We start from the raw sequence: 27,648 nt of genomic DNA on the forward strand, positions 1-27,648 counted from the left end.
AAAGTTCTTTGAATACTGTAAAAATGTTCCACCAGTGCAGGGTTGTGAAAATAATAATTTATGGTTCTCAAGCCCTTTCATATCACCTCATTTAACTTACTGTTAGAAAATTATGTTGATTATTCTAACAATCTGATTAATTGGGAACATTCCATACAATCCATACACGGACTCCCAATTTCAAGGAGTTAGAAAAAAACAAAACATTTCATAGGATTTCCTCTTTCTTTGATGGGTAAGGAAGATGTTACAGGAACTTAGGGTCATGGGCTTGGAATCTACTTAACTGTATTATTGTACAATAAGCGTGCATTAATCAGGCAGCACCCATAATCAACATGAAAGAATAAAAACAAGCTTTTACTATTAAAGCATTACTATTGATTTTTATAAACACCAAAATAAATACCCCTTCCAGGCCCATTACACAGGTAATAATAACCATTCATTTAATTAATACTGACTCAGAGTGAAAAATTCAATCTGAGTACTTATAACACCCACATTAATATCAAGAAGGTTCATTAGAATTAATACCACAATAAATATAAAATGAATTAGTAATGATTACACCATCATTTTAAAGCATTCCTATTTGTACTCCTGTATTTACTTTAATCACCATCACTCTAAATAGCAATTAACAAAAGCTGGGCTGGGCATATTTATGTAGGAATAACAAGGCATATAAATGCGACCCATTGCAAACCACACACGTTTTATCTACACTCATGCATCAACATGCCCAACAGTATGGGAGGTTACTAAAAATGACGTATTCTTTATAGCATTGGTGAGAAAAATAAAACCATTCGACAGTTTGGCTTCCTCCCTGGTTTTAACTTGTTCATCCCTTCTCAATAGCTACATTTTGATTCAAGATGCTAGCGCAATGCCCAGCGCGCATAGTAGGAAGACGATTAACCTTTGTTGAATAATTTCTGAGTTTCCATAATACAGATTCGTCTGGCAGGACTACTGGTTACACTTGGGTGCTTAATTTCAATGATGATTACAGAGAATCTGTCATTGATTAGCTATGTATGCAACCAATACTGGACAGAAGTTATTTGCTAGGGGGAGAGGAGATCGTGTCCTCTGTCACTGCCAGCTGCCCATACTGAACTGGGATAACAAATATAACACATTATTTTTGCAGAATGAGTTATTTGGGAAGGAATTTCAGGAAAGAAATGATGGCTCTTTGTTTCACATTCTTTCTATTCCCATTCTTTTGTGGCTGAATCTTGATCTTTTTGGACATTAGGAAACTACCTCAATAAAAGCAACTCAGATAAAAGAAGGAAACAGGAAGAGAAACTACACCAGCAACGCTCTCCCCCTTTCCTTTCATCCTGTTGCTATGGCTCTTGCAGAATCTTAAGTCCTGATCATATTTGAATTGGGGAAACCTGAATAGAATAGAAAGTAGTTAAGTTGCTATTAACTCGAAACATTATTTGTATTCACTCGTAAGTACTGGTTAGTCAGAAACATTTCATAAATTATTGACAGTGTGATAAAGAGAAAAATGTCTCCAAAAGAATGTCACAAAGGCCTTAGCACATTAGAGGGAAGCACGCAGTGTGTTTTTGATGGGGGGAAGAAGGCGCTCCTATTTGAAAATCTGGTTCTATTTGGGATTCACGTGCTGCCTGATGAGTAGATTATCAAAGCTCTGCTCTGTACTTACCCCCTACATCATCTGTTTTCGCTTTTAGTTGCTTTAATCTTCTGTCCTGTTCACTTGTGTGACTGTCTACCCAGAAGAGAAGCGAGGGATTTGCTGACTGTGGAGACAGTGACTGTAAGTGTTTCAAGAGACTATGAGCCTTGAAAACCAGAGAAGCAATGAGCAAGCTAGCGTTTATTTGAAAGGTAAACATTAAATCCAGGTACAGAAACAACACACAATTTATTACCCTATTGATCACCAAGAGACTAATGCCTTCCCCTTTCCTAAAGACATTTATCCAATAAGCTTTGTACACACCACAGCAACAATCTGTAACCCACTTACGGAAGTGTCACGACTACAGCATTAATTACTAGCGGTATGTGGCTTGGAAATGGTTTCCTGGTGAAGTGGCTTGTATAGCTCACAGCCTGGCATAAAACCACATTCCAGTCTTTTCCACCTCCAACCTGAGGCCATTCTCCAGCTCTGAAAGAGAAAGAAGATAGAATATTCTCAGCGTTCCTTCCTTTCTTTTCTCAGCACACAGTACGCACCTCCAGGTAAACACTCTAATCTGCCCTGACAGAAATCCACCATTTCTGAGCAACTACTTCGTACCAGGAAATTTATATAATTTTTTGAATCTTTGAATGACTTAATGACATGTTAGTCTACGCATTGATAGGTGAGATTCTATGTAAAATGACTCAATAAATTGGTTATATTCAATTAACAGATAAACATCACTTACAAAGAGAAAGCAGCTTTTTAATGGGTATCCCCACCACGCACACACGAAAAAAGGTCGTTCTATTTAATCACGAAGCTTCATAACTAAAGGAGGTTCGCAAACTAAAGACTAAAGAGTAAACAACACAGGTGATAAATAACACGCACCACACCACCAGTGAGCCGTCTCTGTGGGCACCTGTGGGGGAACATTTGTAAACACATTGTATCCCAGCCCCCCCACCCCCAGGCACACATGTGAAGTGGGTGGACTCTTCTCTCCATCTTTGTCAAAAACATTTTATTAAACACCTGGTCTAATTACAGAATGCTGTGCTAGGTACTATGGAAGTTTTAAGGCTTAGCGCAATTGTGTGAGAACACAAGACGGTCTCATTTTGGATCAAGCTATTGCCTCTATTCAATGTGCGTGATAGCTTTTGAGAACACTCTTGGAGATCATAAAAGTATCTAGGCACTCTGCCACCATCTACTTTGGTCTATAGCATGGTGGAAGGAGTGTGAAAACAAGGAAAGTGGATAGAGGAGAATCTAGATAGATGATGTTCCAGTCCAGGGAGAAAGAGAATGTAAGAAGACATCAAGGGAAGTGGAAGATTCATCACCATCATCATCATCATCATCTCTAATCTTTATCAGAGTTTACTGTGCATAGGCACAGTGCTAAGTGCTTGATGCACATTATCTAATTCATTCTCACAATAATTATTTCATTAAGAAACTATTTCTCAAATTACCGATGAGAGAGCTGAGGGTTAAAGAAGGTTAATCTAGCTCCAACACGCTGGCAAGTGGCAAAGTCTGGGCTCAGGCTTAGGATGTCCGACTCCAACGCTTGCAGATGTAGTCATCACGTGTCAGGAAGCAGAAGGAGAAAAAGAGCACCTGCAATTCATGAAAAGATCAGACATGAACCTGTGCTCCTGATGCTACTGGTGTGATAGGGTGGCAGGAGCCACTAGTCAGGATGAGCCTGGTTCCGCTCAGAGGTGGCTCCCCAGCTAGCCGTTCCTCAGTTGTTATTTGCAGCCAGCCATGCTGGTTGACTCTCCCTCTCTCGAGTTGGCAATACATAGTAAATGGGGAAATGATGGGCTATGCAATATATAATTTTGGAACAAAAACATTTTTTAGCAAACTTTTTACTCCAGTATAACATACATACAGAAAAGCAACCAAATCATGGGTATTTAGTTCAATGAGTTTTTCACAAAGTGAATACACACCTGTGTAACCACACCTACGTAACATATAACCTTTGTCACAGAGAAACAAAGTATTACTGGCCTCTAGTAGCCCCCCTCATCTCCAGTCACTAATTCTCTTAAAGTGTGACCACTTACCTAACTCCCAAAACTATAAATTAGTTTTGCCCATTTTTGAACTTCATAAAAATGGAATCAAAATTTTTTTTGGTTTTTTTTTAACGTTTATTTATTTTTGAGACAGAGAGAGACAGAGCATGAACGGGGGAGGGTCAGAGAGAGGGAGACACAGAATCGGAAGCAGGCTCCAGGCTCTGAGCTGTCAGCACAGAGCCCGACGCAGGGCTTGAACTCACTGACCGCAAGATCATGACCTGAGCCGAAGTCGGCTGCTTAACCGACTGAGCCACCCAGGTGCCCCAGAATCACATTTTGTATACACACACACACACACACACACACACACACACATACATATATACATGTAGTGACTGGCTTCTTTATTTCAATATTTTGTTTGAAAGATTTATTTGTGCTATAGCAACTAATAATAGCTTATTCTACGTGATGTATAAGACCCATTGTACAAGTAGACCATAATTGTTTTATTCAATACACTGTTGATGAATATGTGTGTTATTTACAATGTTGGGTGCAGACTAGAGAGAAGTCTTAGAGCTGTCCAAGGTGGGCAGTTGACTCCTGTCCATGCGGATACTGTTGCTCCTGGTTCTCAGCCCATGGATGGCCCAATTTTGTACCCATAGAGCAACAAAAAAGAAATGAAAATAAGAATTATGAGAGAATGAACTCCATATAAATATGAGAAACAGTGTGAATGTAAGAATTACCAATTATTAGACTTATCTTTGGCAGAGAAAAATTTCAACAGACTTCTCTATCCATGAACATTATGCCAGGAGTAAAAAAAAAAATGAAGAAATAAGAGAAGTAGAAAAATATACTCTGATCTCCTAAAAATGAAAGTAGACCAACTAATAAATTACTGAGACATTTTACTTGATTTTTTTATTATTCTAGATTAATAACTTGATTGCAATTAAAAAAAAATACATGTTTACTATTAATAATTCAAATCAGTACTCTAAATCACAAATTTGTTAACCACGAATTGTAGACAATTACACAAAACAATATCACTACCCCGAAATAATGATTGTTAACATTGGATGATCATATGGACCAAAGGAAGAATGGAAAATTAGAAAAAAATATTTTTGTTACATGCAATGAAATTATATATGCTACTTTTAAATTAAAAAATTATTAAAATTAGGGATGCCTGGGGCACCTGGGTGGCTCAGTCAGTTAAGTGTCTGACTTCAGCTCAGGTCATGATCTCACAGTTTGTGAGTCCCAGCCCCGCGTCGGGCTCTGTGCCGACAGCTCAGAGTCTGGAGCCTGCCTCAGACTCTGGGTCTCCCTCTCTCTGCCCCTCCACTATTCATGCTCTCTCTCTTTCTCTCTCTCTTTCCTTCTCCCTCTTTCTCTCTCTCTTTCAAAAATAAACATTAAAATTTTTTTGTTAATTATTAAAATTAGGGGAGTCTGGGTGGCTCAGTCTGTTGAGCATCCGACTCTTGATTTCAGCTCAGGTCGTGATTCCAGGGTCACGAGATGGACCCCCACGTTGTCCACACTGAGCGTGGAGCCTGCTTAAGATTCTCTCTCTGTCGCTCTGTCCCTCCCCTACTTGCACATGTGCTCTGTCTCTCAAATTTAAAAAAATTATTAAAATTAATTTTACATGATTAAATTGAAAAAGTGAAGCTAAAGTGACTATTAAAGTAATGCTTAAATTTAAATAAAAATGTTAATCACAAGGAAAACTACTTTTCAGAAGTCCTTATATGCTTTCAAAAAAGAAGATTATGAAAATCATCAAGCTATGAGGATAATTCTTTTTACTTGCACATCACATTTTAGCTGCTTCCTATGACATATGTGAAGCTAACAGTCTTAGACTTTCTCCCCCCTTCACCACTTCCTGATTTGGGATAGTTGGAGTATTATTTTGATACTAATAATTTTACACTTTTAATAACTTTAATAATTATAAATTATATATTGTTATAGATAATTATTAGGAATTATTTTAATAATTTATACTTTAGTCTCTAATAATTATGAAGTTACAGCTCTTTTTTTTTTAATGTTTACTTTTTGGGAGAGAGAGACAGAGCATGAGCAGGAGAGAGGCAGAGAGAGAGGGAGACACAGAATCTGAAGCAGGCTCCAGGCTCTGAGTTGTCAGCACAGAGCCCGACGCAAGGGCTTGAACCCACAAACTGTGGGACCATGATCTGACCCTAAGTCAGATGCTTAACCGAATGAGCCACCCAGGTGCCCCTAAAGTTACAGTTCTTTAGCCAGTTTTGACATTTATGGATTCTTTTTAAAATTTTTTTCTTTTGTGTGATTTAAATATATGTAGGTTTCTTCCTATTTTTTTTTCAAGAGGAGATCGCTGTTTCTCTTTTGCTGAGGCCATGTTCATTACAGAATCTCTACCTATTGCCTTTATACTTAGATTATGTCTTGGCTAGTATTCTTTGGTCATACTTTATTTTTCCTCAAACTGTTTAAACATTGCTCCCTCACAGTCTAACACTGACTGTTGTGGGGAAATTCAAAATCAGTCTGATGTCCCCACCCACCCCCCGACTTAGTTCATGATTTTTTATGGATATTTACAACATTATTTCCCTATATTTGTCATTCATTTTAATTAACCAGGATGTAGTTCTGTGTGATTTTTCAGAGCTCCTGAGATGCAGAGGAGTTCTCACTGTGTAGATTCAATACATCTCTTCATCTCAGGGAATTGTCTTTCATTCTAACTTTGTATAATTCTTATGTTCTGCTAGGCTATTTATTCTGAGGTTATCAATGATAGGTTATACTGAAGTCTCTTTTCTCATCATATCTTTCGAATCTACTGTTATTTCTTTGTTCCCTATGCCTTTTTCCTTTGTAGTCACTGTCATGATCCTAAAAGTTAGCTAGTAAATTGAATTTTTTTGTAAAATGAATCAATTTGTCTTTCTTTCTTTCTTTCTTTCTTTCTTTTTCCTTTCTTTCTTTCTTTCTCTTTCTCTCTTTCTTTCATGTCTTTGCTTTTCTCTTTCATTTCATAAGTCGGCTTTCAATTTGCTTTCTTGCCTCTTCCATGTCCTTCTCATTTCATTGCAATGTTTTATTGATTTTGTTTTTGAACTCTCATTGTATTTCATAAGATGGAGCATATTATGTTCCTTTTCCTTTTCTTCATAACCAATATCCTAATATTGCAGGGTCTTCATGCTATATATATTATGTTCTTTCCATACTTAACATGAGAAAACATACTGACCATAAAATTAAAGACTCTCTGTAGGGCTTTGATAGGGATCTCAAAAGTCTAAAAGATACAAATTATATTTTCTCAATAAAACTTCCCTGTTTCCAGACATTTTTGATAGCTGCTATTTGCTATGACAAAGTATGATAGAACCTTCATGTTTTCTTTCCTATCAATCTCTACCTAGCTAATTATCTTTTCCTCTGAGTTACAAGGGAGGACAAGACTTAAAGTTAATGCGATAGACCCGGCAGTGTGTGTTAGTGTGTGTGTGCATATGCACACTGTAAGATGAAGGAAGGGGGTGATAAAATGTTTATCTGGTCTCTCATTCTCTCTCTCTCTCTCTCTCTCTTTCTCTCCCTCCTTCTCTCTCTCTCTTATACTCTTATACTAAGATTGACTCCACATAGTTTGAGTGTAACCAATTCCAAGAGGGAACAGTTTAGGCATTATAATCATTAAACTATTAACGAGCTGTTTCTGTGTCAATTGAAGATTTTCTTGAAATTCTCTTTTGTAAGATCTTGCGCTGAAAACTATTAGTTGGCTGCTATTTGATGCTAAGTTTCACATTACACTTACCCATTCTTCCTTACAGAGAAAACAAAACTTTAAACTAAGAGATTCTTGAAATCTTAAGAAGGAATGGAAGCGGTATTCTAAATTTGACTGTGAAATTACTAATGTAGAGTAACCTTTCCTGGAGAGTGAGACTAATTCTTTATCACAGCCCTCAATAGGTTTTATTTTTAAGGTGCTTAGGATGGCCCCTAAGTCCCATGTCAAATCCCATAATATTCCTTTAACATATTAAGAAATGATGCTTAAAATTCTGAAGTTTCTGTAACTGAAGTTAAAATTCTCCCTACAAATATATATAACTGATAATTTTCAGAGAGTAAGTTTTAGTAAGTGTTGGGGAGGGGGGCATCTAGAGAATTTGGCACTTGAACTGGAGGAATTGTCTGAGGGTACAAGAACAGCCGGCGCTTGTGTGACAACTGTCGGTTACCTTACAGGTTGGTGGAGGCCCGGCCTTGCTTCCCGGAGAATACTTTTCCCAGCGGCAACTCTGCCGGTGTTGGACATACCCAATCAATGAATTTCAGCTGTCACCGCGATCGACACGGATCACTGAACAATTGACTAGACTGTGATGATCAGTATTGATTGTGAATGTGTCTGAAATTAAAATATTGGATACACTATAGACTATTCATTTTGTGAACGTGGAATACAGGCATTGAACCATGAGTCTTTAATTCCCATGCTGGTCACCTCATCTTATACGACCAAGACATTCATTCTCCTCCATTTTTGCTTCTAAGAGAAGGAGAAATTTAAGTGGTTTCATCAGAGATACAGGTAAGCACCTGAGATTTCTTCAGCATTTTTTAGAAGGGAAAGAAAAATATACTCTAAAAAAATCACAACATGTAATGATCATTCCTATTGACGTACTATAGAGATATACCTTCGATCCCCTGTGTAAATTCTGTGAATGTAAGGACAGTATTAATTCATTTACTCAACTCATAATTAAGCAGGCATCATGATGTGTCAGGCATTTTCTGCATACAGAGATTCAGGCACTTTTCTAGATGCAGCAATACAATAACGCCATGCCTTCTGTTGCTCCTATAGTCTGGTGGGGTGGGGGTAGGGGGGCAAACTTGATAAAACAACCGCATCAGTAAATGTAAACTTTAGAGGAGCGTAAGTACATTTTCAGTGAGGTGTCTGGCACCGTGAGTGCGGAATGGAGGAAGGAGATAAATGAAGCAGGCAGGGTGAGGTTTGCTGAGGCAACGATCATTAGCTGACACATGATATTAGAGTAGGGTTTCACTTGAGAAAAGTAATTAACTATGCAAAGAGAAGGGCACGGCTGAAGATGCAAGAATAATCCAAGCAGAGAGAAAAGTGTTTTTGCAGCTGAAATGGCACAGTATTTTAAATTTGGACAAGGTGAGGGTGGCTAAGGGTAAAGAGCAAGAGCAAGTAAGATGAGACATGAAGCTGGAGGGAGAGGCGGGCACAAACAAATGCAGAGGCTTAGAGTAGAATGACATATGCTCCCGTGAGTCTAAGACAGTCCCTCTGACGCCTGCTGTCCAGTGTAATTAATAATAACATACCCTTTCAATCCTAAATGCAGTCCAGTGTGCCAAGGAAGGGACACGATCATCCTGCTCAAAGGCCTTATTAGGGATTTTGGTCTTTATCTTAACTCCTAACAATGGGGAAATAATTAAAATGTTTAAGCAAGTAAGAGACGTGATTACATTTCAGGCCTGAAAAGATCATTGCATAAGGTGTACAAGAAGTTGATGTGGGCAAGAAGGGATACAGGGAGTCCAGGTTAAGAGGCTGTTGCAGGAGTTGGGGAAAGGATGGCAGTAATATGAAGAAGGTAATGCGAGAGAAAGAGAATGACTTGATAGCTTTTTTTGCTTTCATTGTCCCAGATTTGGTCCCAAATAGAATTCCCGTACAAATACAGGCATTGATTATTTGGTGCTTTAGAGGTCCCAGGATGCATTATGCAATTCACTAACAAATTCAGAATGTTCGGGTGCTTGGGGGTTGGTGACGCTCAATGATTAGTTCACTTCTGGCAAACGGTGCACACATAAGGGAAATAATTCAGGGGGCACCCATCTTCCTTCTCTCATTGTAGACATAGACCATGAAGAATGCTGGGAATATTAAGACTGAAGCTTCTGGATTTGCTCCCCAAAACATTTTATAATTCCTTGGCTTCAAGATGCTATAGAAGAAACTTTGATAAACACAATGCAGTTGAGACCACATTGTGCCTAAACGTATCCAAATATCTCTCTCATTGCAGCAGGAGATAGGGAAGAAAGGTTTTCTAGAGGAAACCCTGGGTATCCTTAGAGGCCCTGTAACAATTCACTGTGGAAGTGAGTGACAATAATAAAAAAAAAATTAGGGGTACCTGGGCGGCTCAGTTGTTTAAGCATCTGCGTTTTGATCTCAGCTCAGGTCTTGACTCAGGGTCACGAGTTCAAGCCCTGTGTTGGGCTTCACACTGGGCATGAAGTCTACTTAAAAAAAAAAAAAAAAAAAAAAAGAAAGAAAAACTAAAGTCTTTCATCCAGTCAATCACTCAACTATCAACTATTAAATGTCAATTTTGCCACAAAGTGTTCTCGGCTGTGGAATTATAGCTATAGATATGAAAAATACGGTCCCTGTCCTCCTGGCATTTACCCTCAAATAAGACATATGCAAGACTAAACGAAGATATATATATATATATATATATAGTCATGTATATATGTATACATATATATATATATATTTGAATATATTTGAATTCCTGAGATTTATGACTAATGTTAATAAATCAGGGTAATCTGACTTGAAGGAAGGTACTGCAGATAATGTGGTAAGAGAGAGCTCTTATTGGAAGTGCTATTTGAGCTTAACCCTGGATGAAAGAAGAAGACGGTCATTTGGACCTAGTAAGAAGAGTCCAGAACAAAAGGAAAGCTAAAATGTCTGAGGGGTAGTGACAGGTGGAGGATTGCTATGCAATGAGGTTGGAAGGGTAGGAGGTAGGAACCAGGTGTTGTAAGGCTTTATGGGCTGCAGGAATTTGGGGTTTGCTCCAAATTGCAATGGAAACCATTGGAGAGTTTCAGGCAGAAGAACTTCATGATGTAAATTTAAAAAAAAAAAATCTCTGACTTCTGTTTTAAAAGGCCACGGTCGAGTGCCAATAATCATGAGTTCAGTTTGTGGTTTGTTACAGTAGACCATTTGAGAGGTGATTATGTCTGGATTAGGATGTTGGAAGTGAGTACATTTGTGACATGTTTTGAGTTAAAAATGAAAGACTTTGCTGAGAGACTCAATGTATGGGTTAAGAGAAAGGAAAAGTCAACTTTTCCCTTCAAGAAAGTGGATGGATGATGATGCAATTTGTTGATACAGGGGAAAATGGAGGAGAAAAAACATTTGGGATGACAGGAATCAAGGGTTACATTTTTGGCATGTTATTTGGAGAGACCACCTAAGTTGGTAGTTGGATATGAGTCTGTAGTGATTACCAGATGCTGTAGATGCTTGTTGAATATGGTCATTTGGTGGTCATTAGCCTATATATATGTTATATACGATTATATATGTTATTATTACATTATTGGAGGAGATCACTTGGAAAAGACTAGTCAATTGGAGCTCAGTTGGAGGAGACCAAGATCAGATTGCTTTATATAATAAGTGGACCACAGCAGGTGTGGGGAAAAAGAGAAAAGAACCAAGGTGAAGGAAAGAAAGAGTAGTTTAAAGAAGGGTGTTTAAGGAGAATTATGAAAGATTAGGGCAGCTGCCCTATGGGGTTTTTGACATTGGGAAGAAAAAGAAAGATGATTTTTTTTTTCTGTCTAAACTCCTCCAAAGTGCTTTCAAGAGATTCTCAGAGAATATATTCATGATTTTTCAGAGATTTTGTGTGGATTCATATTTATTTTCCTCTTAAACATATGACAAAATAGAGACTGGTCTCAAGGTAACTAAGTTATATCTTAGTTGCTCATCTATTATTTCATTTAATTCATGCAACAACCCCATGCAGGAGATCCACTTCACACATCAACATAAAATTAAATCATTTGTTGGATTTTAATTTGCTATACTCAAGAGATTATTATTTTTTTTTTAACCTCAAAACTATCCAGGAGCTAAAAAAAAAATCACAGGTTTAGTTTTAAAAGATTATTTGTCCCATTTTTATTTATCCAGAGAAAACAAAAAGAGAACTGGAGGGAAGAGGTGCCTGGCTTTTCTGCTGATCTTTGACTTGAAGGACAGGGACCCTCATAGATCACACATTCAATGAAAACAATCTGAGCAGCTATCCAGGATTCCTAGGCAGAACTGTGAAGTCAGAATGCTTCCCGTAACATCTCCAGGAGCAGAGCCTCTTAGAAGCTGCTATCTCTTTAGGTGGCTGTTCAGGGTTTCCATTTGCTAAAATGAGTGTAATATATGTTGGACTCTTGTATCAATAGGATCTTGGGTTGAATGGGCTGTCTGTCCGTCAACTATTAACAGAGCCTCCAAATCCCTCACTCAGTGCTTAAGATTTCCTGCCTTGAAAAGTGGTTTTTACTTAGTACTTCAAACATCTTTTCTTTCTAAGGACCATCTTAGTCCACAGTGTATACTCATCACACTGGCTAATGCCCTTTTCTGCCATCGTCGTATATAATTTATAAGATAAGCTTAATATACATTCTGACTATTATAAATGACATTTTACTTAATAATTTTCATTATACTCCAGATTCATAAATATTTTATAGCACAGTGGCACCAGAAATGGGATCACTGAAAGTGTTTAAGTAGATATGTTTCACCTTCAGAAAATTGAGGCTTTCCTCACAAACTTCTCTCTGCCACCCAAATGTCGTAAAAGTTGTCCAAAGTCACAGCTAAGAAATTGCAGTCAGGATTAAAACTCAGACATTTCTGATTCCAGAATCCTTGCTTTCAAACTTCCTATCATAGTAAATACTCACTACATATTAGTCCATTTCTAGTATGCACTAAGTAAATATTTGTAAGTAAAATAAATATTCAGAGAGTCTGGATTATAGTTATATATGTATAGTATACATACTGTTCTTTGAGGAAAAATTAAAGTTTATGAATATTATTGGTTTAATCACCTCTACTATGGAATTAAATATATTCTGTTACCCAGAACATGCCATCAATAAATAAAAAACAACTCCATAATATTGCAGAAATTTTGGAATGCTAAATCATGCTACGTTATTTTAAACACACGTTACTTTTGTGCTAAGCTTGTTTCCAGAAGAAGCAAAAATAATCATTAGGACTTAGTCATCTAGTCTAATACTCCCACGCACCTATACTTTTTGTCAAATAACATTGCTGAAAGTGACTTGCCCATAGTCTCATAGTTAACGCCAAAATGAGAACCGAAGCTCAAATGTTCTGACTTTAGTTTGTGCCCTCTATTACACAACACATTTTAATCATTGTCATTGCCCACGTTTACTTTCTCGTTGTGATATCTGAGATATTTGAAAACAGAAGTGAAGTATATGAGTTTATTTATCATCCATATGCTGTCTTTGTATATCTCCACTGCGCCCACCCCTGCATGATTTATAAGCCATTTTCTACACTTTAGAAAACCTATTTTTGTCAAGAACATATGCAAATTGGGTGCCGGAGAGTTTCTACCTTCGAGGCTGTTAGGTTAACTGGTTCCACAAACGTGCTAAACAAGAAGAAAAAATGGACAAAACAATTTCCATCGGCAATGCAGAACGTTCTCAATATTATTGTTTAATCAACCGGCAACTTAAATCTGGCATTATGTAAAGCATCACAATCCTGGTACACATTTGGGTGGGTCAGGGGGAATCACATCAAAAATTGTCCTGACTTATGCTGATGTGTTTTCTGCAGTCCGCAGGACAATGCTCATTGGGAAATTTTCTTTTGCCTTTTCATATTGAACAGTACATTGATATATCATGTGTTTACATATAGTGTTGTTATGACTGTGACAGATTTCTGAACAATTTTCATTACCGATTACTCTGAACCTCAAGTGATCTGAGGAAATCATTTTATTGTAGGCTAAGACATTTTTTTTCAACGTGAAAGTAAAAAGGAATTACTTTGACACAGTGGAATGCAATAAAGCAATTTGTGATCAGTTCGAATAAGATGAGTGAGAAAGAAAACAAAGTCTTTGGCACTGGGAGTGTCTGCCTCTTGCTTTGATATCTTTTCTAATGCTGCAGAAGCAAGTTGGGTCATTTCTCCTCCTCCCAGGCTGTTCACTTACCATCTGTCAATGTTGAAAAAATACAAAGAACACTGTATAATTATTTTCCTTATGAAAAACATGAATGCAAACTTTCTCAGAGCTAAAACTTTTTTAGAGCAGGATAATCAGTTGCAAACTCTGCTTCTCAAATATCTAATACTCTCTGAATATCTTAGTACTCATTTATCCCAATAGCACCTTATCAAGAACAAAACAGCATACATCCATAAAGTGAAGTATCAAACAGGTGTTGAAAAAATGAGAATGTCCACTCTACTTTGTTAAATAAGAAAAACGAGTCAGAGAAGAAAATGTTATACCATTCAGTAAATATTTACAATACCATTTCTGTAAACACACACACACACACACACACACACGCTAAATCATTTAGGGAATAGGAATGCATTTATTTCACAACAACAGAGGCAGAAAGAAACATCCTGTATCTTTATTTTTCTGTCTCTCCTGCCCGGTAGAAAGTTTAATCTCAAAAATGCTTTTGAGTGTTTCTCTTCTTTCCTAAGATTATACAAGAGTCCTGGATGCTTAAAAGTCATGAAATTTTAGGAATAACCTGTTTTTGCTTCTATCATGACCACGAATGAAATGAACCTTGCCCAAACCTGGATGGCATTTTGGAAAGTGAGGATGGCTTTGTTGCACATAGAATCCACTTCTTCCAAGTCTACTCAGCCATCAGGAAATCCAGTAGGCCCTCAACACCTGGGCCCTTCCAGCTCCTTTCCATTTCCTCAACAAGTCTATCCTACATGATTTCTGCCATCTCTGAAGCACTGTGTGGAACTGGGTACAGGACTCTAGCAACTACTTATTCTAACACCTTTTCCCTTCTTCAGTTTTGTGGGATCAACCCTTCTTTTTAGGGCCTTACCATTCACTTCTTATCCAATCCCACTGAGCCCTTCCTCTCCCTTCACCCCCGTAAGAGAGCTTTATTATCTCCTAGGAAACAATGAAATCTAGGTCTTGAAGATAAGAATATCCCTCTTAAATACAAGGCAACACATACACTCAGACATACACATGATTATTCACTGCACAAATATGTATAATGGAAAAATATTGCAAATACCCTAAATTCTTAATGGAAGATGGATTAAATAAACTGGAAAAACTCACACAATGGAATAAGCTATACAAAACTAAAAGCTGATCTTGTGAAGTGATAAGAAGTGATTTCAAGGACATACTATTAAGTGAAGAAAGAAAGATGAATATGAGCACACATAGAAACATGAAGAAATAGAAATATGTATTGCGAATGGGTAGATGCTGCTAATTTTTACCAAGGAAACACCCCCTAAAACTAGACAGTTTAAACCATACAACAATGATAATTATTACAATAGAAGTAGTTAAGAAGATGGTAGATGGTATGAAATAGGAATAAGATGTTTCTGTTATATTTTTAAATATAGTTATAAGACTTGAGCCATACATGTTTAAATTAAATGATTAAGTCAAAAAGGCTGTAAAATTCTAATCCTAAGATTAAATACAAGTGGAAATAAAACCAAAATTTAATCAAATTGGTAGTTTAACCACACAGAAAAAATAATCAAATTACTTGTAAACATAGCACCTTCACTGTAAAATTTTAGCAGATATAGTCTAAACACTAAATAACTGCAAAGAAATTTAAACTTTACATAGTGGGTTTGCTGCTGGTATTATTGTTAAAGTAATAACCTAAGCTTTTTTCATTACTATAGAACACATGCGTAAATAGAACGTCGTATTTTGGGATCAAGGTTCTTACTAAGGGAAAAAAGATGTGAATATGGAGTGGGGAGAAGATAAAGAACTCTGTGGTGATAAATTTAAATTGGTGGCACCCATGTGAACCACATGATGTTTTTAAAGATATATATGCCAGCTGTCCTTCAAACAATCTAGAAGAAATGGCATCCCAGTAGCATTGAGGACACCTAGTACCAAAATCTTGATTTCTAAATACTATCTCTAGAAGAAAACAAAACTCCTTGGAGAGAAGATTGATGCTAAGTATAGGAAGAGAAAATACAAGGTAAGCCTGGAAAATTCTGCCCTGAACTGTCCAAACAATAATGGAGACATGTCTAAAAGACAAAAGCCAGCTTGATGGGCTTGGCTGGCCAAACTACATACAATTTGAGCATCAAAAAAGAATAATGATGTGTTAGGCTGTAATACACTGAGGAAAAAAAAAATCCATGAGACCATAATAATACTTGAAGAAAAAGGATGAGAGAGAAGGTAAAGCTTTTATTTATGTAAGAATGACAAGTAATAAACTTAGAAGGAATTTAAAAATTAGAAAATAGTGCTTTTGCTCACACTCCAAGATTGGGACATTATTGAGAGACAGGCTATTCACATAATTTCAAAGTCGTATACTACAGCGTACTTCTTGGTTGCAAAAAGAGAGCTGGGAGATATGCCTTTAACCTAATAATCCCAGTTAACATTATCAACAACGAGACAGACAGACTTTACGCCTCTGAGGTGATAGAATGTAAAGTCCAAGAAAGCACCTCTATAATATTCTTGCCCAAATATCTAACTTGAATCTAGGAATGAGGAAGCTATTTTGCTTATCTAGATTTGAAGACATTAGACATATCAATTAATTCCTCAAAAATAGTATGTCATAAAAGACAAAAGGCAAGGGGGCCGTGTTATATTAAAAAGAGTAAAAACACATGACAAACAAATGCCACATATGATCCTTAATTGGATTCTGATTTCAGGCTGGGGAGTGGAGAAAGGTCAGCGGAAAGATGTTTGCAGATAGTTGTGTACTAAATAATATTACTCTATCACTGCTAGTTTGGAAGTGTGACGGTGGTTTTGTGTTTATGTAAAAGAATGTCCTTGCTTCGGGGGGTTTATGTTGAGGTATAAAGAGGTTAAGAGCCATAATGTCTGCCGGTCTGCAACTTACTTTCAAATATTTCAGCAAAGTAATTGTGTTTGAAAGAGATAAAGCAAATGTGGCAAAAAGTTAACAGTTGGTGAATTCAGGTGAGTGTTATACGGGTATGCATTGTACTTTTCTTCGGGCTTAAAATTTTTGAAGAGGTGCCTGGGTGGCTCAGTCAGTTAAGCGTCCTTCTTCTGCTCAGGTCATGATCTCATGGTTGGTGGGTTCAAGCCCCACCTGGGTTCTGGGCTGACAGCTCAGAGCCTGGAGTCTGCTTTGGATTTGTGTCTGCCCCCCTCTCTCTGCCCCTCCCCTGCTGTGCTCTCTCTCTTTCTCTCAAAACCAAATAAATAAACATTGAAAGTTGTTGAAAATAAAAATTTTGAAAAAATAGTTTTAAAGAGATGGTAAATGTAAGACAAAAACTAAAGCTAAAATTCTAAATTTTGGAAATAAAGATAGGAAGACTCCATTGTTTTGGGGTTGGAGGCAATAGTGAGTTAGAGGGGTCAGATGGAGAAAATTGCCTCTCATACTATTATTATCATCCTACAGCTGAATGTTATATATAGCTAATTTCTCTATGAGGTTATTCTGGTTATTAATTAATAAGTATAGGAAAAAATCTACTGAAGCATATAAACCAAACCACAAATACATAATGGATGAGAGAGAGTTTGTATTTGGGGTGGAGTGAATATGGAATTCTTCCACTAGCTAAATCACAGGTTGGCAACCACAGTGAAGCCAAATCTGGCCACTGACCTAAGTCATACATTTGTACATTTGAAGGTTTTTTTTAATCCAATATATTTTAGTTTTTCAGTCAGAAGAATAAAAATCAGAAAGAACTAATTAGTATGGTATGCTCAATGACTAGCTTTTCCCGACTTTGCTACCAAATGAAGGATACAGGTTGACTTTCTAAAAAGAGGGAATGCATAAATAAAATAAACATAAATAAGGAAAAACTAGAATATTCATTTAAATTAATACATTAGGAGAGATGGGCGAAGTGTGTGATAAGACTTATTTTACATTACGCAGTACTTATAAAAAGATATGAGCTTCCTTTTCCAGGAATCATAAAACACATTTGCTGAATCATTCGCCAATTCCACTGGCGCCTCTGGAGAAATGTGTCAGGTATTTTGGAGTTTTCTAAATTCAGGTTCAGAAAGGTTAAGTAGCTTGCCAAGCAGCACAGCACAGCTCAGCAAATTACTGGAAAGAAAAAGAGGGAACTCAGTGCTTGAATCTTTGTTGAACCCACCCAGAAAAGAGTCAAGAATTTTCTCTGGGACCTTTCCATGAACTATAACTCTTTGTATTTTAGAAGGAAAGGGAAAAACACCAGCTACCACCTAGAAAATGTGTGTTATTGACTAGCTTTACAGGATTAGCTCTACCTACTTGAAGGTTACTCAACCCCCCTGTTGGTAATGTTGTATTTAAAAAGCTTTTAGGACTCAAATCAAGGAAATAAAAGCTATCCTGTTCTTATAATTCAGTGTGTCATCATTTTGATAAGAAGCAGCCAACAGATTCTCTCCTTTTACTATCGGCAATTTCTGTCTTAAAGAAACAAAGACCAAAGTGAGAAGACTTGAGTCTGTTTCTGTACTTCTCTTGGGTGAACTGAACTGGAAGTATTGGCAATGGCCACTGCCTCACTGCCTCCCTCCACGCACACAGCTCCCATCCTCCCATCCCTGGCAGGCATGGGAAAGAGGAAAAGCCAAACACTGTGCTTTTTTTTTAATCTAACCTCAGCCTGATTTTATAAAGAGCTCTGGAACATGAATTGTACTGCACAGCTTGTCCTGCTCAAACACAAGATAGCTGACTCTCACATCAGCTGGTCACCAGCTATGGGCCACCGCTGGTAGGGCGGCATATCCTTCTAGAAATGCCAAGCAAGGTGGCTTCTACTGGGTGGGGTGGCTCCCATAAGCCAATGGCAATCCTCTAAGAGGCAACCGTAAGCTGTTATTAGCAGCTGAAACATAGTTGCACTGTCCTAGTGAAGAAGGTCTATTCAGGACGTCAATAGCACCTATACCAAGAGTCAAATAGCCAGTAATCATAAAGTATGTTTATGTTCATTACTCACAAAAATGAAAATTAAAGCCCAGTGAGGTCACATGTTCCATGTATAAGCGAAACCAATGCATATTCTGCAATCAATAGGTGTAAGGTTCTATAAATCAGATCTATAGATCTGATTTTCTATAGATCCCGTCGATAATTGTTCATATCTATCTATCTTTTCTGCTTTGGTTTTTCCTTGTTCTATCAATTACCAAGAGAGGATCATTAACATCATCAGTTATGATTGGATGCTTTTTCTATTTGGCTTGTTGACTCTGTCATTTTGGCTTCCTGTACCTTGAAGTTGTGAGACACACACATTCAGGCCTGTATGTTCTCAGTGAATAGACCTTTTGATCATTGTGACATATTTTTCTTTATCTCCAGCATAAAGTTTACTTTGTGTGATATTAATTGGTTCATCATTTAATCATGTTTCCACAATTTTATTAAAAGAGAGAAAGGCCAAAAAGAAAAGAAATTCTTTGGCTTTTTCTCCATGTGTGTTGGCTACCTACAGAGGATTATCTATACCATGCTGACCTTGTACAAATCACTGATCTCAACATTTCACCTGAAGAAACTCACAGAGGCATTAAATAAGAACCCATCAGTCCACTTTCTAGAAACCACGGTACATGTGCTCACTTAGAATTTGAGTCTGTTCTAAGTTCTTTTTATGTATACAGTATCCCAGACTTTATTTATTCTTCATGGTTTAGACTGGATCCTGAAACATCTTCATCTGAATACACAGTCTCAAAACTCATAATTCAAAATAAGATAGTCATAAGATTAGCATTTCTTGCTTTTAGAAAACTAGGCTTTTGGGGGAAGAAAGTGAGGGTGGGAAGGCACGCCCTCCGAGTCTCAGCCATGTCCTATACAATATAAACAAATGTAAGCCTCGATGGATTATTTCCATTTTCTGTAAAATAGTTTTTTATAAAAAGCTTCATCATATTCAAACTTGTTACACTGGCCAGGCACACATCCAGGTTTCCTAATGATGACAGGGCTTGTGTCCTCCTTTTAAGTACTTTCGAGTTGTTATAAAACTGTAAAAAGAATAGAGAGATTTCTAAAAGCAAATTTATGTGGCACAATAATTCTGGGGTGTGTTGTTTTTGAAAAATAATGTTGCTTTGACAGCATTTTAATGCTGTTTTTGCTCTGACAACTTTATTTACAATAGATTTGACTTTGTACACTTTTATATTTGTCAAAATCAAACCCTGAATCAGAACCTGGGTTTATCCAGGTTCCTTCAAAACTGCACTAGACGCATTCCTCATTAGGCATCTGTTTATTCCAAAACACACACAGACACAGGGGATAGAATTAGATAACACTTTTTTGGCTTACTAAATGGGTTAGACTTAGTAAATATGGTACTCGCTTTTCAACTGATTCTGCCATCTGTCAGCAAACTTATTGTTTTTAGCAGGGGTTTTTCTTGTGATAATTTACAAGTTGTTTTTCTTCTTTTGTTCTTTTCATGAAGATACATGTCCTTAAAATTTAAGGGGAAATAACGCATAAAAGAAAGGCATCCACAAAACAGAAACAGCAGAGACCAAGTGGTTGCTGGGGAGTTAAAAGGTGCATGAAATTTTACCACCAAAATTTTCTTTCTTCTTTTTTTTTTTTTTCCTTGCAATGAAGACGGAAAGAGAGTGAGACTCTGTATCCTGCAGGTGACTTCTCAGTCCCAGCTCTGGGGAGGGAATGCATCCGTACAAGAGAAACAGCACACACTGGAAGGAATTCATTTCTCAGGAAAAGGTACAGAACACGGACTCCGGGAGCTGAGGAGTGTCCAATAAAGCCATCTAGTTCTGAATTCTGCCCTCTGCCAGGATCATAGTAGCTACCTTTTGCACCATGCTTGTTCCATAGATCCTAGTAGGGTTTATTGTATTTTGTATCTGGCACTAACTGCATACCCTCGGGAAGCTACTTAGCCTCCCTAAGCCTCAGTCGCCCTGAGAAACAAGCAAAGAGCATAGCGTGTCTAGTAAGGTGCCTGATTTTCATTATTATTGGTCAGAGCTAATTTTACACATTTTCTTTTGAAGAGAGTGAGCTCCTTGAGAGAAGGACTATGTCCGCTTCGCACTTAGATGTCCAGGGCCCTTTCCAATGCACTAGAACATAATGGGCAGTTAGTAAATGTCTGTGGAATGAATTGGTGGCTGCACAGGAGATTGAATCCATAACGACGCTCTCACCTTATTGGTGTTTGACTCTCAAATCAACCTTGTGAATTATTCTTTCCTACGTGTTACAGATGAGAACATTGAAGCTCCCAAAAGTTCTGTGACTTGGCCAAGCGTACAAAATTAGTAAGTGAACTGAGACTCAAAGCCAAGTCCAGTCATTACTCTTTGTTACTAAAGAGAAGTTCCAGAAATGATACCAAAGGCGAACATTTAATCCATTTGTCTGGCTTGTATACACCGCTTCAACATTTGCTTATGTGTTAATACCTTGAGCATTCACAAAATAATTTAGCTTTCATCTATATGGTGTGAGAAATAGGGGGTTTTGTTTCAGATACCAGAGAAAAAAAATGGGAATATTTTCAGAAGTAGGTATTTTCTTTCTTCAATGACTTTAAACTTAAAATGTAGTCAGACTACATTCCTTAAAGTCCCCTAAACTAAAATACCCTCCCTGTTCTATGGAAATCTACAACTTTAGCTGTTACTATTTATTGCTACTATTTATTGCTACAAAAACCGTACACTATTTCTATTCCTTACAACAGCTTTAAAAGTTAGTTATTATTACTCACAGCTCACGAGTGAGTAAACCGAAATCCAAAGAGGTCAAGTCACTGACTCAAAATTTGCCTAGGGAGTTTATTGATCTGAATTTTAAGGATGTTTTACTTTATGCCTGTGCTTTCAAACTGTAATGTGCACGTAACTGTTAAAAAAATGCAGATTGGAGGGGCACCTGGGTAGCTCAGCTGAGTAAGCGGCTGACTCCGGCTCAGGTCATAATCTCCCAGTTGGTGGGGTTCAGCCCCTCGTGGGGCTCTGTGCTGACAGCTCAGAGCCTAGATCCTGTTTCACTTTCTGTGTCTCCCTCTCTCTCTCTCTACCCTTCCCCTACTTATGCTCGTGCGCGCTCTCTCTCTCTCTCAAAAACAAATAAATAAATAATAAATAAATAAATGAAATGCAGATTTGATTGTGTAGATCTGAAATGGAACCAAAGTTCCCACATTTCTTTTTTTTTTTTTTTTAATGTTTATTTATTTTTGAGACAGAGAGAGACAGAGCATGAACGGGGGAGGGTCAGAGAGAGAGGGAGACACAGAATCCGAAGCAGGCTCCAGGCTCTGAGCTGTCAGCACAGAGCCCGATGCGGGGCTCGAACTCATGGACCGTGAGATCGTGACCTGAGCCCAAGTCGGATGCTTAACCGACTGAGCCACCCAGGCGCCCCAACTCCCACATTTCTAACAAGCCTCTAGCTGATGTCAAGGCTACCATTCTACAAACCACACCTTGAGTATCAGAGCTCGTTGCTACATTACCTTCCCAAATTCAGACACCCCTGCACTCACCTTAATTCCTCAATCTCATGGCCAGAGTTCTGCTTATAAGACTAACATTTTGCTTTCTTCTAGCTTGTGTGTATAACTTACCGTATTGGTCCTTCATACATTACTTAACTAACATTTTCTCCTTTCTGCTCAATCCTATCGCAGTGTAGCAGAAATTTGAGAGTAGCTGCAGTTGAAAACCTCTTTGTCCCCCATTTCATCAGCTTCCCTAAATCAGAAGATTGTATTAAGAATCAGCAACCGTGCTCATTAGTGAGCAAAAGGAGGGGGAGAAAATGAGAGAATAGTTAACATAGCAGAGGCAGAAAAAAAAAAATTAAGCAGTGAAATGGAAAGCCTACAGCCTAAGAAGAAAAAAATAGAGGCCGATCTCAGAAAGTCACTCCAGGGAAATTTGTGAGGAAATTCTATGCAGGAGCAAAGAAGCATGACAAGGAAAAGAGAGGAATGAAAAAGCTATAAAGGATATTTGACATCACAGTCTTAACTAAACGGTGATGTGCAAGTGAAAATCAATGGAGGCTAAATATTTAAGCATAATGACTGCCTAAAAGTGATTAGAGCAAATGGAAGAAGCCATACATTTTATTGGAGCCATTGGAGGAAATGGGACAGGAGATCGCAGAGAAATCACAAGTGGGGACAAGGTGTCATGGAATGAAATCAGAGGGGATAAAGAAGAAAAGACTCATGAATCAAATTTCAGCATAGACCATGAACTGTAGATCAAATCGAACAAACAGTCAAGGAACTGTTAATAAATCTAAATGGCTCTGGGCAAAGTGAGGAGTCGGGTGGAGAAGGAATGGAAAGAAAAGAGATCAGCAGCCGAAGCACAATTATAAGGGGAGAAGAGTGGCTAAATCAAACACAGTCAATAAGGAGTCCTATGTCTGTTCATTCTACCGATATGTATATGAAACTGAGTGGTCAGAAAGATCTTAAATACTTAGTTTTGTTTAGAAGAGAAGCACAAATATAGTCATGGGTGAGATTAAAATTATTAAGAAAGTAAAGCAGCCATGTCTGAGCCACGTGCCTAAGGTCCAGAGGAAATTTCACTGTGAGTCTGTCGTCCTGCCACCCTCCCCGTCCCACCCCTCCCCCAGCCGCTCCTTCCCCTTTCCCTATAGCTTTGTTTCCATGGAAATCTATGAAGGAAAGTAATGTTTTGATTACAGGTGAGAAGGGCTTGAGGGTCATTTGTTCACTGATATCAGAAACCATGAAAAGAGATTCAGTTTAGTGGGTGAGAGGGGAAGGCAGAGATCACAACAGGGACAAAAACAAATTTTACCAAATTATCTTCATCGGCTATAAGAAAGTATGCAAAATTTGAGTTCTATGTCCTATACTTGATCTGAATTGTTCATATGTTTTTCAGACGCAGTTTAATATTCGAGAGTAATAAACTAGTTTTTTGAGCCATCTTACTCTTTTTTTTTTCATTACTGAGGTATAGGTGACACACAATGTTACATTAGTTTCACAGGTACAACGCAGTGACTTGACACGTTTATACGTTATGCTACACTCCTTCAAGTGCAGCAACCACCTATCACCATACAATGTTACTACAATACCATTGATTGTAGTATACATAATGTATATACATATATACATACGTATGTGTGGTGTATATGTATATACACACTACAGCTTTCTCCTTTCATCTATCAATGGACGCTTGGGTTGTTTTCATACCTTGGCTATTGTGAATAATGCTGCAGTGAGCGTGGGGATGCACATATCTTTTCAAGTTGAAGTTTTCATTTCCTTTAGGTAAATACCCACTAGTGGAATCACCAGATCACGTGGTATTTTTCTTTTTCATTTTTTTGAGGAAGCTCCATACTATTTTTTTTTTAAGTTTATTTATTTATTTTGAGAGAGAGAGAGGGAGAGAGCGCCCATGCACGTGAGCAGGGGGAGGGGCAGAGGGAGAGAGAATCCCAAGCAGGCTCCTCACAGTCAGCGCAAAGCCCGATGTGGGGCTTGAACTCCTGAACTGTGAGATTATGACCTAAGAGGAAATCAAGAGTCAGACGCTTAAGGGACTGAGCCACCCAGGCGCCCCCATACTGTTTTCCACAATGGCTGTATCAATGTACATTCTCACTAACAGTGCACAAGAGTTTCTTTTTCTCCGCATGCCCATCAACACTTCATATTTCTTGTCCTTTTTTTTACTCTAGCCATTCTGACAGGGGTAAGGTGATACCTTGTGGTTTTGACTTGCATTTCCCTGATTATCAGTGATGTTGAACAACTTTTCATGTGTCTGTCGGGCATCTGTATGCCTTCTTTGGAAATATGTCTCTTTAGGTCCTCAGCCCATTTTTTTAAATTGAATTACTGATTTTTTTGGTGCTGAGTTGTGTAAGTTCTTTTTTTTTTTAATTTTTTTAACGTTTATTTATTTTTGAGACAGAGAAAGAGCATGAATGGGGGAGGGTGAGAGAGAGGGAGACATGGGATCTGAAACAGGCTCCAGGCTCTGAGCTGTCAGCACAGAGTCCGACGCGGGGCTTGAACTCACGAGCTGTGAGATCATGACCTGAGTCGAAGTCGGACACTTAACCGACCGAGCCACCCAGGCGCCCCTATAAGTTCTTTATATATTTTGGATATTAACCCTTACCGGATATATCATTTGCCAATGATCTCCTTCTCACTAGTTTGCCTTTTTGTTTTGTTAATGGTTTCCTTTGCTGTGCAAAAATTTTTATTTTGGTGTAGTCCTATAAACTAATATCTTATTGAGTACTTGCTAGGTACCACTCAACACTGATTACATTTTCCACACAACATCTCATGCATTATAGATGAGGAATAGGAAGTTTAAGAATGAAAAATGCAGTCCAGAGTACATGTGTTTTGTCTCTTAAGAAAGAGTGTATAATTCCCTTATTCTTATAAAGGAGTTATCGGCCACAAAGAGCCTTGGGTACTCAGGACAAATCATGACCAATGACCTCTTAGGGCAGGATTTACCTTTGGAACTCTAGACAGCCTTCCTTCCTACCTCAGTGGCATTCTTTCCAGCCCTTTTAAGTACCAGTGCCTAAACTTTTGTTCTTCTATCTAAACAGAGACAGATGTGATATTATCACGAATGGTCAGGGAAACTGATTGTCCACTGACACTCAGTTTCACAGTGAAAATTCAGCTTTCCTAATTTCCAGGTAAGTTTCCTTTCTATCATACTGCAGAAAGTTAATTACTATAAGCCAGGTTTGCCTAAACCCAACCCAATTATGCAATTCTGTGGAGATTTTCTAAGTGCCTACTATGTACTATTCCATCTGCTAGTTGCTGGGGATGAGTAAATATAAGTAAGTCTCTAAGGAATGCAGCCTGCCCTACCAGAGAAAAATGCAGACGATAATTACAATATTGAGTGATGAGTTTAATGATGAGATAGCCCAAGGGAAACCTAAGTTCTTGAAACTTAGAAAAAGCAAATACTTCAAGTTAGGAAATCAAGAAAGGTTTTAAGCAGCATTTGAGAATAGGTGGAGAATGGAACATTTGAGGTAGCATTCTAAGTAGAGCAAAAGTATAAGCAAGATATGGGAAGTTCCAGAAATGTGTATGAAGGTAGAGTGGTTCAATTTCACTTCAGGATGGGGTGTATGCTGAAGGATAACAGCAATGCTCAAGAAAAGAATTAAGATCTACTTTTGGCCCACACACCAGGCTAAGGGATTTATGTTTCATTCTATATGCTTGTGTTTCCTGAAGTGTGAGGTCAGGACGACTAGTGGTTAAAATATATTTTAAAGAGTACACAGATTTGATTTTGTGTAATATTTAACTATAGGGAGAGAACACTATTCCATCCTTAGGATCACATTAAGGAGAAACCTTCCACTAGGCACTAAGAGTTGAAACACCTCTTTGAGAATCATTAGCATCCCTATGTAACAAAAAAAGAGTGAGCATTTCAGGATCAAAGTTTTTAGCAGAGAATGTGTCCAGAATTGAAGAATCTGTTTTGTTCAAATCCTGTTTATCTTAATATCCATCCTCTGTTTATGGCAATTGATGGTAGTTTTCTGCTGTAGTATCAGCATTGTTTTTTTCATAATTATTACATAGATCTAGGTCAGTTTATAGAAAGTGAGCATGTAAAGAAAATTATTGATTAAATCACAGTGTAGGCAGAGTGCAGAAATGGAAAAAATATATATAGTGTTATATGAATAGCCAAACTTTAGGAAAAAGTCTATAGGCCAATTGTACCGCATCAAGGAAGCCCACATCAGAGACCATTTCAGAGAAATGGACAATTATGTCAAGTGCTGTACAAGGTCAAAAGGGACTTGGTTTTTCAAAGGGCACTGGTGACCTCTGAGAGCCGTCCATAGTAGATGTGGACGGAAATGAGACTAAGCAAGGATTAAAATGGCAGTGAAGAGGTGGACGTGATCTAGATATCCATGAACCACATTTGGAAAGTAGAAGTATGGTACTATAGGAGCCTTCTTCATATTTTTTCTGGGTTGGCTGAATGAACACTCAGTATGCACATCTGTGAAGGCGTTTACTTACCTGAGACTCAATTTATGTTGATGATAATTTTAAAAATGTAATCCACTTCTTCTCTTCTTCTTCCACTTTTTCTCTTAAGTAGAGCTCCTAAATATAAAGAAAACTTTTGTATTGATCTGATCATAACTTCTACTCAAGCCTATGTCCAAATATGCCATCAATACACTCATCAGTTAAAAAAAAATCCATGAAGCAAGTACTATTATTACTCTCATTTTTAAAGTTAGAAAAAATGAGAGTCAGGAAAGTTCATGTAACGTACCTAGGTGACACTGACACAGTAGAGCACATATTTAATTCTCAAGCAGTTTTCTGGAACCAACACTCCTGATGCCAATGTGTGTTGTCCCTGTAAAACCTAGAAAGTAAATAATAAGCATATAATATGATTTGCCCAAGATGAAAGAATCAGTCCCAGAATTATGTTATAGCTTCAAAAATGTTCTATCATATGATGGGCTTTATAAAGGAAAGTGATTTATTTTGGTTAGGTACCCTATACTTATCAAGTACTAGAATATCTCTTTGTCAATTTATTTTTTCTTAGACTTCTTCCCAGGCCCAGTTGAAGAACCATATCCTTTATGAAGCTGCCCCTGACTCTCTTCCTTTTCTAAATGGCTACAGTATTCATGGCCCTTGCCCCACCATAGCCCACTTGG

General features: G+C 37.8%; 1 long non-coding RNA gene across 1 annotated transcript; it reads right to left on the reverse strand.

Moving 5' to 3' along the window:
• Positions 1-1,871: 1,871 nt before the first annotated feature.
• On the reverse strand, positions 1,872-27,331 carry LOC122234922. Its single transcript, XR_006212911.1, has 4 exons — positions 27,249-27,331; positions 26,987-27,073; positions 3,166-3,313; positions 1,872-2,164 (listed from the first exon to the last, which is right to left on the reverse strand). It is a non-coding gene; the product is annotated as an uncharacterized LOC122234922 (long non-coding RNA).
• Positions 27,332-27,648: the final 317 nt, after the last annotated feature.

The sequence above is a fragment of the Panthera tigris genome, chromosome F2 (genome assembly GCF_018350195.1).
Source record: "Panthera tigris isolate Pti1 chromosome F2, P.tigris_Pti1_mat1.1, whole genome shotgun sequence".
NCBI classification, from domain to species: Eukaryota; Metazoa; Chordata; class Mammalia; order Carnivora; family Felidae; genus Panthera; species Panthera tigris.